The following is a 7795-nucleotide window of genomic DNA, read 5'->3' on the forward strand; positions in this document are numbered from 1 at the left end:
TATTGGTACAGATACATGTTTCATTGCTATAAACACGCTATATGTGTATGTTACATTTTTTTTTTTTTTATAAATGACATATTACGTGTGTAAGTACATTAAAAGTAACAAAACGAGCAACACATCTCTCCGCTAGTCTATAACTGCAATACGTTATGCATATGAGATGCAATCTGAATGTATGAATAATTCAGTGATTCGAATCACACGCCACAATTAAACAGGGCCAAACAGGAATCAATTGGAGACGGGCATCGATGTATTTACATATAGGGGAGACAGTAATAGGAATTAACTAGCCATATAGTGTCATAGTACTCCGTATCTTTCACACGGATGTCGTGGAAGACGACTAAGGTTAACGGCTACAAAACTTGGGATTCGTCTTGTAGGCGATGGGGCAGCAACCTATTTGAATTTCAATTCATTCATTTAGCTGAACGTGGCTTTTCTGTCTTTTCAAGAATGTTAGCTCTGTCTACCCCGCAAGAAATAAAGGCGTATGTATGTATGTTTATCAAGCAAACATTAACTTCTTACATTTACTCTTCATCTCGAAAAATTGAACCCGTTTTATGTTATAACCTAACAAAATTAAGATACCACCAGAATCCACAAAGTATTATTGTCAAAATCACAACGCGGAAGAGTTTTATCAGGCAAATGCAAATCGTGTCTTTCCCTTTGAGAATTGTCGACCCCATTGTTTATTTTCTTAGTAGATTAGGCCGCTACAAAAGATACTGAGAGCCATTTGTATTGAAAATGATATACTACTCATCCGTGCGTAAGAGTACACGTATGCATTTTTCCATAACATTCCTGACGTAGAAAGTTACAAAACATGTCTTATTTTCACAAAAATAGATCAGATTTTCCTATAAAAATTGTTACTATGATGGAAATTTGACTGGTGAATAGAAAACGAAGCCACAAACGACTAAAAGAGAATAATATATCGCGGAAAAGTGGACCCGGGGTGCAATAAAATATCAATTCTTCAACCCCGCATAGTTTTACAAATGTCACCGTTATGGCGTTCGCGATTCAAGGGGCTGCTTTAGCGTTTTTTAAGTCGCCCAACTGATTTCTTGTTATTTTTGCAAATGTTCAGTTTTACCCTACTACGCTGAAAGAGTTGTTTAATACAAAATTTTCGATGATTTTTCGGTTTTAACAGCGGTTTTGTTGGAAACAATTGTTTGGTTTGTAGGATACAAATAATAAATTGGCGAACGATTAAGTCAAAAGTTACCTTAAACTTACTTACCTTAAACCATCGAGCTTGCATAAAGGGACATTAAAATTTTCATATCTTGATATACTTATGTTTGTTTTATTTTGTAATCATTGTTCAGTGTGATGCACCACCAAAAAATTGGGTTCTTACATACTTTACATAAAATATAAATAATTTATCTATCAATGCGCAGTCAATGTGCAGTTTTCGCTGCCTAACGCGCAGTTAAATTCCCGCATCCAAATGTAATAACATAAGCAAATAAGCATTCGCCAAGCTTTTAATCTATCTATCATGACAGCAAATATTTACTAATATTTTAGGTTTGAAGAACAGATCTTGCTCATAAAACGATCCACTGGAACTCAAAACAATTAACAATCTTGTAAGAAATGGTATTTCCCATCGGTCACCCGATCACGGCCAATAAAATTGGACTCGAACCCACGACTGCTATAAATCAAGTCGGCCACGCTAATGCCGTGGTTACAGCGAATTTCACGGTTCAAATACATGGTTAATTCGCCCGAAATTGCTTCTTGGGTGTCGGAAATAATATTTTAAAATCGTAACTAGTATATTTATGGTAGCAAGCATATAAATTCTATACCTACATACAATATTCCTCTTTCTACTTGCCACGATCTCTGCATACTTCCTTTACATAGTAGGAATATTACATACATACATACATATGGTCACGTCTATATCCCTTGCGGGGTAGACAGAGCCAACAGTCTTGAAATGACTGATAGGCCACGTTCAGCTGTTTGGCTTTATGATGGAATTGAGATTCAAATAGTGACAGGTTGCTAGCCCATCGCCTAAAAGAAGAATCCCAAGTAATTATATAAGCCTATCCCTTAGTCGCCTTTTACGACAACCATGGGAACGAGATGGAGTGGTCCTGTTCTTTGTTTTTATTTGTGCCGGGAACCACACGGCACTTTATTGTTTACTTTCAATGGGAACCAAATCATAGCCAACTAAGCCGCGGAACCTGTACCTTAACATTTCACCCGAGAGCATTCACCCTTGACCCCTAACTGCTGTTGGTCATCTCGAGACGTCTTCCGTCTTCCTCGCACTCGTTGTAAACCGTATAAGTGAATACTCTTCTGCTAGCGGTGCACGATCCCATCGGGCGTGTGGATCCGGGTGTCCTCAGAATTGCACTCGGCTGCTCGGTTCGAAAATAGAGGATATTTTTTTTTAAATAAGATTTTATGTTGAAATTCTAATTGGATAATATTTGTTTAAGATTCTTAAAATAAATAAGTAGGTAGTCCAATCAAAAGATTTAATCATATTTTTCCAATAAATTATTTAATAGCTTTATTTTCTGAAATATCCATGTATAATTTTTCTATAATGTTCCAATAACCCTACTATTAAAAAAACCGTGCGTGTTTTGTTACCGTCTCAGTTTAAATACTCCGTCCGTGGTTATAAAATTACCCATCAATAAAACACTTTAATTCCTAAAATTAAAACGAAAGAATAAAAGCGCTAGAAATAAATCATCATGAATAAAATACCCTTTACTTTCTTGCACATAAAATTAAAACATTAACTTATCCTAAACTTATGCTAAAGCGGACTTAGCGCATCACGCAATCTCTTCAACCTCATATTACCTAACAGACAAAATCACCCACACGCAACTTCCTAAATCCTTTAAGTATAAGTACTTTTTTTTATTCACTCAGATTGCAAGAAAGTGAGAGTTTTTTTTTAATATTTTTTTTTCTTACTCCCCGACTTTTGTACCGGGTTATAATCGAAACTGGAAGACTGCGGGCATTACTGGCCGCAGCACACGGCACATAGACGAGTTTATTTTTACATGCGCGTTCAGGAAATAAAGGAAGCATCCATACTTACTACCTCTAGAATATTATACATACATAAATATAATCACGTCTATTACCCTTGCGGGGTAGACAGAGCCAACAGTCTTGAAAAGACTGATAGGCCACGTTCAGCTATTTGGCTTTAAGATACTACTCTGTCAAGAAAGTAGCAGGAAATGATCATTATAATACACAAACTGTTTGTTATTCATCCAAATTTATTTTATCACCTTCAAAATATGCTCCTTTAGAAACGATACACTTACGCCAACGAATAATCCAATCATCAAAACATTTTTTAAACGCTGTTTCCGGAATTGAGGTCAGTTCTCGCCGCGAATTCTCTTTTATGTCTTCTACCGATTGAAAACGGGTGCCACGAAGTGGTAATTTGAGTTTAGGAAAAAGAAAAAAGTCGGCTGGAGCCATATCTGGTGAATATGGTGGTTGCTCGATGGTATTTGTTGAGTGTTTGGTTAAAAATTCGTTCACAATGATGGCCTTGTGCGAAGGTGCATTATCATGGTGCAAAATCCAAGAATTTTCTTTCCACAAATCTGGCCTTTTTCGTCGGATTTGCTCTCTTAAACGCCGCATAACACTCAAATAATATTCCTTATTTACGGTTTGACCTTCCGGCAAGAATTCCGAGTGCACAACACCGCGATAGTCAAAGAAAACAGTCAACATGACTTTGACTTTTGAACGACTTTGGCGTGGTTTTTTCGGTTTCGGTTCAGTTGGAAGGCGCCACTCCGAAGCTTGTTGACTAGTTTGCATGTCAAACTCGTAAACCCACGTCTCGTCACCAGTAACAATGCGTTTCATGAATGTTGGGTCGGAATTGACTCGTTCTAGCATGTCCTCAGCGACTCTCATGCGATTGAGTTTTTGAAAAAAATTCAGGTCTTTTGGGACTAGCCGAGCGGCAACATGTTTCATACCCAAATTATTAGTTAAAATGGTACGGATCGACTCGTGAGATACAGAAAGTTCGGTGGCTATCTCTCTCAAAGTTGAATGAGGATTTTCAGTCACTATTTCCTTCACTTTTGCGATGTTAACTTCAGTTGCAGACGTTGATGGCCTACCAGAGCGAGGCAAATCTTCCATCACATCTCGACCGCTTTTGAACGCTTTGTACCACTCATAAGCACGAGTTTTTGATAAAGTCGATTCACCGTAAGCCTTCTGTAACATTTTCAGTGACTCCGAACACGATATTCCATTGGCAATGCAAAATTTAAGACAAACTCTTTGTTCGATGTTTTTATCCATTATGAAATTAGCAATACACACTAGATATGATATAACTAAAAATAGCACTGTATTTAATGTAAACAACAGATGCAACTCAAACTCCGCGCCAAAATGGAAAACAGTTGTGCCAATCTAACAACAACAAAAAAAACAAAAATTTGAATTTGGAACCATAAATAAATAATCCATTCCCGATACTTTTCTGACTGAATGTAGAATTAAGGTTCAAATAGTGACAGGTTGCTAGCCCATCGCCTAAAAGAAGAATCCCAAGTTTATAAGCCTATCCCTTAGTTGCCTATTACGACATCCATGGGAGAGAGATGGAGTGGTCTTATTCTTTTTTCTATTGGTGCCGGGAACCACACGACATATGATATTATCTATCTATCTATCTGTATATATTATAAATGCGAAAGTTTGTGAGTATGTCAGTATGGATGTTTGTTACTCTTTCACGCAAAATCTACTGAACCAATTACAGTGAAATTTAGTATGTAGGTAGCTGAAGACCCAGAATAACACATAGGCATTTTTATACCGGAGTTCCCGCGGGATTGATTGTTACGTTATGATAGGGTTTTAAAGCGGACGAAGTCACGGGCGGCCTCTAGTTATATACATACATATGTATATTCATACATATTAGTCTTCTTCCTCCTGGCTTTAGTCCCGGTTGCATCCTCACCACTCTGGAGAGGAGCAAGGGATATGTATGTATTTGACCTTGGATCGTAGATTGGGTGAGTTAGGTCTTTACACAAAGCGACTCCCATCAGACCTTTGTGACCTTGCAGGGGAACCTAACCCGTATTGGAAAGTAAAACATAAGCCAATTAGTTTGAATTGTATCAAATTGCAAACAAGCTAGAAAGCTAAAGAAAGACTTGAAATATATGTGACAAAATATACCGATAGATAAAACATAAAATTAATTTAAAAAAAACCGTATTGGATCGTTCATGCTTACACATCTAGTTGCTTAAATTTTTTGTTTTGGTGCCGGCACCAATACAAAAAAGAAAAGAACCCAACTCTTTTCCATGGATGTCATAAAAGGCGACTAAAGGATAAACTTACAAACTTGGGATTCTTTTTTAGGCGATGGGCTAGCAACCTGTCACTATTTGAATCTCAATTCTATCATAGAGTCTCACAGCTAAACGTGGCCAGTCAGTCTTTTAAGATTGCTGGCTCTGCCTACCACGCATGGGATAAAGACATGATCTTATGACAGAATGAAAATTACAAATAAAGTGACCACATTGCGTGGGCCGGTGGGACATCGCAATTATAGTATTACAGCGCGTCTGCAAGGGTTGGCGAGGGTGCGCGGCTGACAAAGGGGGTGTAATGATTTTTATGTGATTTTTACGCAACACCGCGCGACGCAAGGAAGTGCTTATTACGCCGCCAATGTAATTACGGTGGTTTTTTTTTAAACATTTATTATTCGTTTTGTGCGACGATTGAGGTTTTCATTTGTGAGAAATTTTTGTTTGTTTTAGATATAAGGTTAGGTTTGAAGTGATAGTAATTAGAGGTTGTTCCTGGCACCATTGAAAAAAGAATAGGACCACTCCATCTCCCATCGATGTCGTAAAAGGCGACTGAGGGTTAGGCTTACAGGCTTGGGATTCTTCTTGTAGGCGATGGGTGTCACTATTTGAATCTCAATTCTATCATTAAGCCGTGTAGCTGAACGTGGCCTATCAGACTTTTTATGATTGTTGGCCCTGTTTTACCCCTCAAGGGATGTGGTTATGATTATATGTATGTATTGAAGTGATTATAAAGTATATTTATAAGAAAGACAGAAGGACGGTCTGTTTGGCATAGTTGACATTTGCACAGTTCCCGAATGTCTGAATGGTCTTTGCTTCACTCTGATTCTATGTAATCTTAAAGGTTATGTCTGACTCTGTGGACAAAATCGGTGCAGCAGAATTTGAGTTGAATACAAAAAAAAATCTCTCCTCTTCTTTATTGAAGAATCGAATAATTCCGTTTCAATAGATAAACCAGCAAATTTGGATATCTGTTGAAATTTTAAGGAAAGTATCAATTTCTTTCTCTTCATAAATATCCAAATAATCGGTCCTAAAACGGTTCTACAACATTCCAATCATTATAATGACTCAATTGAGCAATAATGAATAAATTAGCCTATCACCCACGCAATATTTAACTTAAATATTTACGCACAAGTCAATAGTTTCAAACAACGCACAGATTAATATTTTCACTAGTTAATTAAAACTGAACAACTGACAAAACATACGCCACTGATAACACAGTTAAATCTGTTTTTAATAAAACCCTATTGATGTCGCGGTTCGTTACAACGCCATCTATCGGATTACATTGGCACTATGAAAAGTTGTCGCGTCCGAATAATAACAACTTTATTGACACTCTCTTATTTTAAACAATATGAACGTATTTTTTTAAGTTACAGTTCTTAGAGAATTATTTTTTAAAATGCTTAAAATATTCAACAAAAATTGTTTTATTAATGACAAAAAATCTGCACTAATTAATTAAAATTAACTAAGTGTAGGAAATTAATAGTTTTTTTTTTTCAAGAATCGGATATGTATTTAAATTACATACATATTTACTTATAATTTTTTTTCAATATTAAAAAAAGTAATTAAATAAATTGATAATTACCTAAGTCTAAAAAATCTTAATTTTTTTTTATTTCATTCTTACATTATGTTACATCATAAATATTAATATGCGAAATAGTCTCAATAATTTCGCCAGACTCGCCACCGGGGGTATAACTCAGTGGTAGAGTGTCTGCTTCGCATGCTGAAAGTCCTGGGTTCAAATCCCAGTACCTCCACGTTCTATAACTCTTTTTGATTCCAATGCTAATTATTATTTAATTGCGATCACCAACCAACTAATTTTTAATAGAACAAATTGAATATGGATTTCTAGTTCACACATTTTTCACTACAAATATGTATAGGTATTATTATCAATATAAAATCAGGTATTATTGCTATTATCTTTATTAATACCTACCAAATTAATAATTATTTTTAATGAGTTATACCTAAAATGAAAAAATCAGATAAGAAAAATAAAAGGCTTTATATTCAGAAATTTCCTTTTTTAAATAATAGTTGATTATTTGAGTTGTATACAAAGCACGGAATGACGCACCGGTAACGGTAAACAGCCGGGCGCGCTTCACTGCTCTGTGATTTACGCTAATATCATTGTTATAACAATAAATAATCAGCAGACCGTATTATCAGTAACAGTGGCACGTGGCACTAAATAAAATATTACATTTTAATTTTGAAATTATTCTTTTTCCTCAGTTAAGACTGGCCGTCCACCTGGTTAGTTTAAGCGTTAGTTAATAAAATATTTTGAAGAATCGTCATGTCCGCTGATGTGTTCGTCTGTCTGTCCGGATCATAAA

At 36.0% G+C, this 7795-nt stretch overlaps 1 non-coding gene across 1 annotated transcript; it reads left to right on the forward strand.

Annotated features, from left to right (window-relative positions):
• The first annotated feature begins 7132 nt into the window (after positions 1-7132).
• Positions 7133-7204, forward strand: Trnaa-cgc (transfer RNA alanine (anticodon CGC)). The gene has a single exon. It is a non-coding gene; the product is annotated as a tRNA-Ala (tRNA).
• The last annotated feature ends 591 nt before the right edge of the window (positions 7205-7795 follow it).

Source organism: Amyelois transitella, chromosome 16 (assembly GCF_032362555.1).
Source record: "Amyelois transitella isolate CPQ chromosome 16, ilAmyTran1.1, whole genome shotgun sequence".
Classification (NCBI taxonomy): domain Eukaryota; kingdom Metazoa; phylum Arthropoda; class Insecta; order Lepidoptera; family Pyralidae; genus Amyelois; species Amyelois transitella.